Consider the following 12,674-nt stretch of genomic DNA (forward strand, 5'->3'; position numbering starts at 1 on the left):
AACACGTGAAAATATGTGCAATCTCATTCATAATTGAAATGTAAATCAACATAATTGATTTATCCATGTGATTGGCAAAAACCAGAAAATTCTACTGTACCCAGATCCTCTCTCCCACATTGTTGCTGGGTGTGCAGATTGGTCCAACCTTTCTGGAGGACAATTTGGCAGGATCTATCCAAATGTTGAATGCATTTACCCTTAACCCAGCATTTTTACAACTAAGAATTTATCCTGCAGAAATTTTAGGACATGCGCAAATGTGTATCACAATGTGCACTGCTGCTTGTTGGTAGGAGAAAAAAACAAAAGACCAAAGTATCCGCTAGTGGAGGATCAGATAAATAAGCTGTAGAGAGTCCTTCTGGCATGACAATATGAAGGGCTCCACAGACTCACTTCCTAATGAAACTGGTAAAATTATTTTAAAAACAAACAAACAACCATTTAAAGTCTCTGGACATAGTCCTAAGGACATGCAGCAAATGAAGAAACATTTATTTGAGAAAATCTACTAAAATTTGGTAAGAACAGTGAGAGAGAATATCGATAAGTAGAATTTATTTTAAAAGAACCATGTATAAATTCTGGAGCTGATAAGTACAATAGCTGAAATGCAAAACTTCATTTTTCACTGGGGGCTCAACAGTAGATTTGAACTGGCAGAAGAAAGAATTGGTGTACTTGAAGGTAGATTGATAGAGATTATATAATTTGAGATTCAGAGAGGAAAAAAGAATAAAGGAAAATAAACAGAGCCTCAGAGAAATGTAGGAAAATATAAAGTGCACCTGTATATGTGAAATGGGAGTACTAGAAGGAGAGGAGGGATAGAAAGAAGAAAAAAAATATTTATAGAAATAATGGCTGAGAATTTCTCAAGTTTGGTTGAAAAAAATCTACACCTCCAGGAACCTCAATAAAGTCCAAGTAGTAAGACCATAAAGAGATCCATAACAGACACATAACAACAACAAAAAGCTGAAAGTCAAGGAGAGAATCTTGAAAGCAACAAGAGAAAGATTATGAATTACCTAGAAGGGGATTCCAATAAGATTAATAGCTGAAAGCAAGTGACCCCAGACAGTAATTTGAATCCATATAAAAAGACAAAGAGCACTGGTGTAGGTAATTATGTAATTATAAAAAACAATATAAATAAATATTTTTCTTAACTGATTTTAAAAATCAGTTGTATAAAACAATATGTAATAATGCATTGTTGGGTCTATTACATATAGAAATATAATATATTTGCCAATAACAGGAAAAGGAGATGAGTGGGAGCAAAGCTGTATTGGGCTAAGGAAATGACTCCAGATGGTAACTCGAATCTACAGGCATAAATGAATAGAACCAGAAATTATAAATAAAAGATGAATATAACAAAAGCTATAAAGATATTCTTGCTCTCCATCTTTTTCTCAGCATCCTTAAAAGTTAAAAAAATGTAACATGATAATTATAACTGTTGTTGGGTTTGTAATATTTGTAGATGCAATATGTAAAACAACAATGCAACAAGGAGGGGAAAGGAATACAGCTATAAAGGAGTAATGTTTCTATATCTCACTGGCATTAGCTAATATAATCTGAAACTGATTCTAAGTTAAGATATATGTAGTAAGCTAAGCCATAGAACAACTAAGGAAATATTGCAAAAAATATGTAGTGAAAATACCATTAAAGAAATTGAAATACTACATTAGAAAATATTCACTTAATGCAAGAGGAAATAGAGAAGCAAAGAAGACAAGAAGGATATGGAAAACAAAAAGCAAATTAGCAGATACAAATCCAACTAAAGCAATAATAACTTTAAATGTGAATGGATTGAATAATGCAATCAAAAGAGAAATTATCAGACTGGATAAAAATCAAGATCCAACTTTATGCTGCCTATAGGAGAAAACTTTAGATTTAAAAATATAAATAGGTTTAAAATAAAGGGATTGAGAAAGATATACAGATAGCAACCACAAGAAAGCTGGAGTGACTATACAAAGACAAAATAGAATTTAAAGCAAAAAAGAAAAAATTCTACTAGAGCTATAGAGGGACATTTTATAATGATGACAGTGCCAACCCACCAGGACGATATAACAATTATAAACATATACATACCTAATAACAGAAAACCAAAATACATAAAGCAAAACCCAACAGAAATGAAGGGAGAAATAGACAATTCAACAATAACAGTCAGATACTTTAAGACTACATTTTCAATAATAGATAGAAAAATGAGGCAGGAGATCAGTAAGGAAAATAAAGACTCGAATAACAGTATAAATCAACTTGACCTAACAGACATCTATATAGCACTTCACTCAACGGCAACAGAATATACATTTTCTGAAGTGCACAATATTCTCCATTACAGGTTCTATGCTAGGCCATAAAACAAACTTCAATAAATTTAAAAGGATATAAATAATACAAAATGTGTTCTCCAATCATAGTGAAATGAAATTAGAAATAAATTGTTTTTCTGTTGAGAGAAATTTGGGAATTCACAAATATATGGAAATTAAGCAATATACTCCTAAACAACCGATGGATCAAACAAGAAACCAAAAAAAAACTTAGAAATTTACACAAATAAAAATGAAGATGCAAAATACCAAAGAGCAGTGCTTAGAGAGAGTTTTATAACTCTAAATGCTATACAATGATCTTGATTCAATAATCTAACCTTCCACTTTAAGACAATAATAAAATAAGAGCAAATTAAGCCTACAGGATGAGAATAAAAATTAGAGTAGAAATAAATGAAATAGAGAATAGAAAAACAGAAAATTAATGAAACTAAGTGATGGTTCTTTGAAAAGAAGTAATACATCTGGCAAAAACACGTGAAAATATGTGCAATCTCATTCATAATTGAAATGTAAATCAACATAATTGATTTATCCATGTGATTGGCAAAAACCAGAAAATTCTACTGTACCCAGATCCTCTCTCCCACATTGTTGCTGGGTGTGCAGATTGGTCCAACCTTTCTGGAGGACAATTTGGCAGGATCTATCCAAATGTTGAATGCATTTACCCTTAACCCAGCATTTTTACAACTAAGAATTTATCCTGCAGAAATTTTAGGACATGCGCAAATGTGTATCACAATGTGCACTGCTGCTTGTTGGTAGGAGAAAAAAACAAAAGACCAAAGTATCCGCTAGTGGAGGATCAGATAAATAAGCTGTAGAGAGTCCTTCTGGCATGACAACATGAAGGGCTCCACAGACTCACTTCCTAATGAAACTGGTAAAATTATTTTAAAAACAAACAAACAACCATTTAAAGTCTCTGGACATAGTCCTAAGGACATGCAGCAAATGAAGAAACATTTATTTGAGAAAATCTACTAAAATTTGGTAAGAACAGTGAGAGAGAATATCGATAAGTAGAATTTATTTTAAAAGAACCATGTATAAATTCTGGAGCTGATAAGTACAATAGCTGAAATGCAAAACTTCATTTTTCACTGGAGGCTCAACAGTAGATTTGAACTGGCAGAAGAAAGAATTGGTGTACTTGAAGGTAGATTGATAGAGATTATATAATTTGAGATTCAGAGAGAAAAAAGAATAAAGGAAAATAAACAGAGCCTCAGAGAAATGTAGGAAAATATAAAGTGCACCTGTATATGTGAAATGGGAGTACTAGAAGGAGAGGAGGGATAGAAAGAAGAAAAAAAATATTTAAAGAAATAATGGCTGAGAATTTCTCAAGTTTGGTTGAAAAAAATCTACACCTCCAGGAACCTCAATAAAGTCCAAGTAGTAAGACCATAAAGAGATCCATAACAGACACATAACAACAACAAAAAGCTGAAAGTCAAGGAGAGAATCTTGAAAGCAACAAGAGAAAGATTATGAATTACCTAGAAGGGGATTCCAATAAGATTAATAGCTGAAAGCAAGTGACCCCAGACAGTAATTTGAATCCATATAAAAAGACAAAGAGCACTGGTGTAGGTAATTATGTAATTATAAAAAACAATATAAATAAATATTTTTCTTAACTGATTTTAAAAATCAGTTGTATAAAACAATATGTAATAATGCATTGTTGGGTCTATTACATATAGAAATATAATATATTTGCCAATAACAGGAAAAGGAGATGAGTGGGAGCAAAGCTGTATTGGGCTAAGGAAATGACTCCAGATGGTAACTCGAATCTACAGGCATAAATGAATAGAACCAGAAATTATAAATAAAAGATGAATATAACAAAAGCTATAAAGATATTCTTGCTCTCCATCTTTTTCTCAGCATCCTTAAAAGTTAAAAAAATGTAACATGATAATTATAACTGTTGTTGGGTTTGTAATATTTGTAGATGCAATATGTAAAACAACAATGCAACAAGGAGGGGAAAGGAATACAGCTATAAAGGAGTAATGTTTCTATATCTCACTGGCATTAGCTAATATAATCTGAAACTGATTCTAAGTTAAGATATATGTAGTAAGCTAAGCCATAGAACAACTAAGGAAATATTGCAAAAAATATGTAGTGAAAATACCATTAAAGAAATTGAAATACTACATTAGAAAATATTCACTTAATGCAAGAGGAAATAGAGAAGCAAAGAAGACAAGAAGGATATGGAAAACAAAAAGCAAATTAGCAGATACAAATCCAGCTAAAGCAATAATAACTTTAAATGTGAATGGATTGAATAATGCAATCAAAAGAGAAATTATCAGACTGGATAAAAATCAAGATCCAACTTTATGCTGCCTATAGGAGAAAACTTTAGATTTAAAAATATAAATAGGTTTAAAATAAAGGGATTGAGAAAGATATACAGATAGCAACCACAAGAAAGCTGGAGTGACTATACAAAGACAAAATAGTCTTTAAAGCAAAAAAAAAAAAAAATTCTACTAGAGCTATAGGGGGACATTTTATAATGATGACAGTGCCAACCCACCAGGACGATATAACAATTATAAACATATACGTACCTAATAACAGAAAACCAAAATACATAAAGCAAAACCCAACAGAAATGAAGGGAGAAATAGACAATTCAACAATAACAGTCAGATACTTTAAGACTACATTTTCAATAATAGATAGAAAAATGAGGCAGGAGATCAGTAAGGAAAATAAAGACTCGAATAACAGTATAAATCAATTTGACCTAACAGACATCTATATAGCACTTCACTCAACGGCAACAGAATATACATTTTCTGAAGTGCACAATATTCTCCATTACAGGTTCTATGCTAGGCCATAAAACAAACTTCAATAAATTTAAAAGGATATAAATAATACAAAATGTGTTCTCCAATCATAGTGAAATGAAATTAGAAATAAATTGTTTTTCTGTTGAGAGAAATTTGGGAATTCACAAATATATGGAAATTAAGCAATATACTCCTAAACAACCGATGGATCAAACAAGAAACCAAAAAAAACCTTAGAAATTTACACAAATAAAAATGAAGATGCAAAATACCAAAGAGCAGTGCTTAGAGAGAGTTTTATAACTCTAAATGCTATACAATGATCTTGATTCAATAATCTAACCTTCCACTTTAAGACAATGATAAAATAAGAGCAAATTAAGCCTACAGGATGAAGAATAAAAATTAGAGTAGAAATAAATGAAATAGAGAATAGAAAAACAGAAAATTAATGAAACTAAGTGATGGTTCTTTGAAAAGATCGACAAAATTAACCAACCTTTAGCTGGGTTGATCAGGAAAATAAAAAAGATTCAAATTACTAGAATCAGAAATGAAAGAGGGAAAATTACTATCAACATTACAGAAATAAAAAGAACAATTGTATGCCAATAAATTGGATAACAGATAAAATGAACAAGTTTCTATAACAATAAAAACTACTGAAACTGCCTCAAGAAGAAATAGAAAATCTATAACGAGATTAAATTAGTAATCAAAGCACTGCTCACAAAGAAAAGCTTAGGACCTGATGGCTCCACTGAGGAATTCTACCAAAATTTAGAGAAGAATTAAAACCAATTCCTCACAAACTCCTTCAAAAATAGAAGTGGAGGGAATACTTTCCAACTCATTCTATGAGACCAATATTACTTTGACAACAAAACCAGTGAAGACATCTCAAGAAAACTACAGCCCAGTAACTTGTGAATGTGGATACAGAAATCCTAAACAAAATACTAGCAAACCAAATCCACATTTAGAAAGATACTTGTACACCATGACCAAGTAGAATTTATCATAGGAGTGCAAAGTTGGTTTAACATCTGAAAATCAATTAATGTAATACACCATATCAATAGAATAAAAAACAAAAGTCACAGAAAAAGTATTTGACAAAATCTAACACTCTTTCATTATAAAAACAGTAAACGAGGAATAAAAGAACATCCTCAACTTGGTAAAGAGCATCTATGAAAAACCCACTGATACCATACTTACTAGTGAAAGACAGGAACAGCTCAAGCGTGTTCACTCTCACCCCTGATGTTCAACACTGGTGGTTCTAGTCAGGGCAATTAGGCAAGAAAAAAAAATAAATGGCATCCAGATTGGAAAAGAAGAAGTAAAACCTTATTTGCAGATGACATGGTCTTGTATATGGAAAATCTGAAACAATCCACCAAAAAAACTACTAGAACTAATGAATTCAAGCAAGGTTGCAGGATACAAGATCAATATATAAATATCAGTCATAGTTCTATACACATGCAATGAACAATCTGAAAATGAAATTAAAAAACAATTTCAATAACAATAGTATCGAAAAGAATGAAATACTTAAAAGTAAATTTTTAAAAAGGAGTGCAAAATTCATAGTATGAAAATCACAAAATATTGTTCAAAGAACATAAAGAAGACCTAGATAAATAGAAAAAAAAATCTCATGTTTATAATCAGAAGGCTCATTGCTGTTAAGATAGCAATACTCCCCAAGCGGATCTATAGTTTCAGTACAATCTCTGTTAGATTCCAATCTTACTGCTTTGAAGAATTGGCAAATTGATCCTAAAATTCATATGGAATTACAAGGGACTCTGAATAGCCAAAATAATGTTGAGAAAGAACAACAGTGGAGAATTCGCACCCTTACTTTCAAAAGTTACTACAAAGTGACAGAATTTCAAGACAGTGTGATACCGGCATAAAGATAGAGATCAATGACAAACTGGAAAAACAGCTACAACATATACAACAAAGGGTTGTTTTCCATCCTCTACAAGGAACCCTTACAAATCAATAAGATAAAGATCAACTCACCAATAGAAAAATAGCCAAGTGCCAGAAACTGACAATTCCCAAAACAAAAAATACAAATGACCAATAAGCAAATGATAAATGTTCGCCTGCACAGGTAATCAAAGAAATGCAAAAAAAAAAAAGGATGCAAATGTTCACCTACCGGATTGACAAGGATTAAAAAAATGGGTAAAGCTGCACGCAGGTGGGTGTAGATCACCAGGCACTGCTGTGCTGGCAGGGAGCGAGCCTGAGTCTCCTAGTCTCCTGTCCTCAGTAGCCTCAGGAGCGTGGTCAGAGCTTTAATGGAGCGAGCCCTTTGCACCTGCTGCTCCCCTTCTAGAAATTTGTCTGTGGAATAATTGCCAATGTGCTGAGATGTGTCTTTTATGGCACCAGAGACCTTAAAAACGTTAGAGAACTTATTAAATAAGATTAAATACTATGCAGGTATTTTAAATAATAAATAGTGTATGTATGACATATAAAATGTTCACAACATATTATTAAATGAATAAAAAAGTTATAAATAATGTCAATAGTCCCATTTATGTAAGAAAAAATATTTTTTACCTATACAGAAAAGTCTGACAAAATTTGCAATAAAATATTAACATCGATCATCACTAACGGCAATTTTAAATTACGGGCAATTTTACCATGTTTTGCTTATCTGTATTTTGAAATTTTTTTCTGCAATAAATGCGTAGTACTTAAATAATAAAAAATCAAGTTTTTTTTTAAAACGTTCTATTGTGAGAGTTTGCTTTTTCAAGTTTTGTTTTTAAATTTGTCACAGGGTTTGGCTTTCTGGGCTCCAGGCTGGAATATGCAGCGGGTTTCCTGCTTGGGGAATTGTGTTTTTCCAGGTTGCCTGAGAGGCACTGGGAGCTTGGAACAAACAGGAGCTGCCCTTTTCTCACAGAGCCCTGACCCTGGGCAGCCCCCCGGGCCTGTGTCACCACACTGCCCTGGACAGTGAGCCCCACACACCGGCCCTGCTGGCCTGGTCAGCCTCAAGCCCCACTCTCCACTGAACTAAGCATTTAGGCCTATGTATTTCTTTCTACCTGTATTTATGTGAGCATTGCAACCTGAGCCTCTGTTCTTGCCATTTTCTCTCCTCTCATTGGAATTTTTCTCTCCTTGTGGCTCACCCAGCAATAGTAGGCATATGACCCAGGCCTCGCCAATCAGAGCCTTCCATTCCCTTGTTACAGTGATCGGTGCAGGGTTGGGCATGTGGCCTAAGTCATTCCAATGAAACTGTCCCAGGGCTTTTGCAGTAACTATGAAGAAAGAGATGTTTTCTCCCTACTGGGGTTGCTGGGAGAAGGGAATATCCGCCTGGAGCTGCTGGAGCTTCTGCAGCCTCATCAAGAGCCTGTCTAAGAATAAAGTCCAGTGATGTTTTGTCTCCTGGTACAGCCAAACTGAGGCCACCTATCTTGGACTTTTCAGTCACATAAGCCAAGAGTTTCCTATTTTTGCACAACCACTCTGAGATGGGTTTCTGTCGCTTGCAACCAAAAGAGACCTAACTAATTCCGTGAGCCAGGAGCCACGTGCTGTGCTAGGTCCAGAGACGTGGTGGTGATGAAGCAGACTGTGTCTCCTTCTCAGAGTCCACTGCCCAGTAAAGACCAGCCTTCCACCTGGTAGCTGGCCTTGCCTGTGGTCTCCCCTCCAGCCTGCCCCACAAGATAGCCCTCTAGGTCCTTCCGGCCATAAAGTCCTGCCGGTTTTGGAAACTTTCTCATGCAAATCTCTCACTGACAGAGAACAAGAAGTTGAGCTCATATTCCCACAAATGCTTGACTTCAGGTTCTAAATTCTTAGTATTTCCCATGGTAGCCTAAACTTTGTATAAATTTTGTATTCTCTACCATTATGTCTTAACATTAAAAGAATGTTCTCTCCAAAAATTTTTGAGTAAAAGTAAGATAACTCTTTATCTTGTGACTTTTGGACACTAGACCCTTATTAGACATACGACTTGCACATTTTTTCTCCCATGCTGTAATTTGTCCTTTTACTCTCTTAATAGTTTCTTTGATGCAGAAAAGTTTTCAATTTTGGTGAAATCCAATTTATTTTTTTCTTTTGTTGCTTCTGTTTTTAGTGTCATATCGAAGAAACCGTTGTCGAATTCAAGGTTATGAAAATTTACCCGTTTTCTTCTAAGAATTTTATAGTATTAGTTCTTTGATTGATTTAGAGTTATTTTTTTTGTATATGCTATGACGTAAGGGTTCAACTTCATCCTTTGCATGTGGATATCCAGTTGTCCCAGACACACTGACCTTGGGGTCAGCGTCTCCCAACTGCCCTGAGAACCTTGAAGAGAGGGCACACTCACACCATTTTAGAGAGGACAGATCTTCTAAATGCCAGACCCAATTCAGGCCAAGATGGTTTGGGTCTGAGAAGATGGGGAATGACAGACTAGGAGAAAGGAATATCATGAGTAAGACAGGACAAGAAGACAGAGCAAGGGAAATGAGAGGGGAAATAAGCTGGGGTGGTAGGAGGGCACCGAAATGAAGAGACCAGGTTAGGCAGGCTGGCTGGGGGAGAGGGGAAGCCCACCACTGACCGATGGGGGAAGGGTAAGCTAGGCCGAGCGCCAGGGAGTCTAGGGTCGGGGTGAGGCTGGGAGAGGAGACAGGAGGAGCTCTGGAGCCTAGGACTCCTCGCCCACCCGGCCTGGACAGCCCTGGTGATAAGGATCCTCAGAGGGTGACAGAGGCTTTGAGTGCCTGGTTGTCTGTCCTTGTCTCCTGAAAAAAATCGGTCCCACCCCTCACCTCAAAAAAATGTCAGTGTTTTCAGGCAATAGTGCAGTATTCAGGCTCATGAATCCAGGGACCCAACTGTCAGAATTCAGCTCCTGGACCTACCACAAACGTGTGTGATCTTGGGCAAGTCACTTAACCTCTCTGAGCCTCTGAGGCTCTGAACCCTCGGATAAACTGTCAAAGGATGAAAACTTCAGGGAGAATAAAGTGAGTCAAGTCATGCAAAGTGCTTAGACGATACCCAGCACATACTGCATGCCAAGTAGCAGTTCGTATATTGTCCTAGGAAAATCAAGGAGCAGATACCCAAGATGTTTAATGACACTTATCTCCTAATATTTCCATCCTGAGACGTTTTACAGTGCTGGTATGTACACTTATGAGCACAAAACCCAATGAAGCTTAGGATTTGTGTCTTGGTGTTTTAACCCAGGCCTGCTCCGGGCTGGGGACAGGAGGCCAGGGCAAAGGCCACGTTATCGGTTTGACCTGAGCGTGGCCAAGCTGTGCTTGGCTTGGAGCCAGGTGTGGCAGGAAGCATTCGCTGCAGGGACTCCCCAACCCTTTGCCTCTCAGGCTGCCTCTCTGGGAGGAGCCGAGGCAGACCCTTCTCACCTGTGGCTGCGTGAAGCCTCACTGCTACCTCCAGGCTGGCATGTGACCCATTTTACAGCCCTGAAGTCATTTCTAAGGGGAGGTGACTTACTCAGGGTTTCCCATGTGTTTCTGAGGATGGAGCCCGTTCTGACCCGGGCTGTCTGCACTCTCACAGGAGGCCGAGTCTTGGTTCAGGGACCATAAGAGTCTGAGATGGCTGGTGTCAGCCTCTGCCTCCCCCTCCCCCAGCTGCAGTCATATCCGCTGTTTGGCCACGGGCGTGGGCTCTGTAGCACCTCCTTGGGGGGAAGCTGGCATTGTATTCTCAATGGTCGGTTGTGGAAAAATCACACACCGAGCTGAGTAAACAGAGAACCAGGGGATGCAGCCATGGGAACTGCTGGGTGGAGGTGGCAGTGGAGGCCATGGGAGGGAGGCTGTGGCTTGGCCCAGACTCACTTTGGAGCCAGGAATCTGCCAAGACAGATCCAGAGGACCTAGTGGGTGGCCTGAAGAGATCTGACGCTCAAGGAGTTCCCCGAGGTCACCCAGCGAGCCAGGGCCAGGGCCGAGGGCAGCACCCTGGCCTCTCAGCTCTGGCTGCCATGCTCTCTGCTCTCCCAGCCAGAGATGCCTGCAGAGAAACAGCAGGTATTTCTTTCTGAACTAAAAGGAGGTTTGCAGACAGTCCTAATCCTTCATATTCCAGACCTTGACCTTGACTGATGCCCAGAGCAAGGAGACACCAATACCCAGGGGGAACTGAGTGTAGTTCCAAGGACCACTTCGTGCTGTTTCGTTAAAGCCCTTCACAATCTCCAGGATGATGTTAGTACCTGGGAGACATCGGCACACAGAATACATGAGCCCATGGGCAGTGTGAGCACATGGGAGGTAGTCACACTCAGAAGGTGTTAAAATCAGAGATTCAGTGGGATGGATAAAACTTATGATATACTACCTGTCCTTCCTTACTAATGGCCTAGTGAAGGGGCACCTTTAAGTGGATGATGATTCACTCTGAGATTAGAACTGGGGAGAGAGGCAAGCTGTGGCTTTCCTAACTGTGCTTCCTTACATGAGGTGTGGCCACATGTCTCTGGAAGTAGCTGGAGCCTGAACCCTCCCAGAGCTTGGGGATGAGGTCGGTTTGGTCTCGGGAAGCTACCACTTCCTGTTTCTAAGAATAAGGATCTTGAAGGAAAAACATTTCCCTCAAGAGTCTTCCAGCCTCCCAGGAGGGAGATTTGTTCAAGGCCATGGGCCCTCACCTAGCCCTGCGTCATCCCATGAGGCGTTGTGTCCAGGCTGCTCCTCACTCAGCACTCACTCTGTGCCCTTGTACCTCTTCCCTGAGGTGGTCTGCACTGCTGAGTCTCCTTGGGGCCTTGGAGCCTCCTCCCCTCCTCTCCAGGACTGTCACAGCGGTTCATACAGAGCTGAACCCCTCTTAGTGCCCCCAAGAGGAGGTCCCCAACCTGGCATACTCCCACAGCCGTGGTGGCCTCTGTGTGCCTGCTTGCTCAGCCTCCCTCCTCCTACTTCAGCACCTTGACTATCCTTTGGGGAACCACCCCGACCTCAGCTTCTGCGTTGACCTTTTCCCCCTTCCTGTACCCCACACCTTCAGAGCACATGACTCCATATAGCCAACTGGAGCATTACAAGGATTCGTTCAGGAATGAGCACAAGACCCATGTCTTGTGGGAGCCCAATATGAGACTCAAATCAGGGGTTTTTGATGAAATTGTTGGCAAAGAGAATCTCCTTCCTCTGGGGTGGACATGTAAGTGAGATGTTAGATGGAATGCTGGCAGCCATTTTACCACCACGAGGAGAGAATCCTCTTGAAAACAGAGCCATCACAGAGGAAACAGCCCAGAGGTGGAGAGAAATAAATTCCTAAAGGCATAATTTGAAAACCCTTTATTTAGTCATCTCGTCCCCTGGACTTTTCAGTGAAATGAGTCAATAATTTTCCTTTTGTGCTTTAGTTCATTTACATTGGGTTTCTGTCCCTTGCAATTGAAAGAGACCTGGCTCATCCACCACGTCTA

The sequence above is a fragment of the Pteropus vampyrus genome, unplaced genomic scaffold, assembly GCF_000151845.1.
Source record: "Pteropus vampyrus isolate Shadow unplaced genomic scaffold, Pvam_2.0 Scaffold50, whole genome shotgun sequence".
Lineage (NCBI taxonomy): Eukaryota > Metazoa > Chordata > Mammalia > Chiroptera > Pteropodidae > Pteropus > Pteropus vampyrus.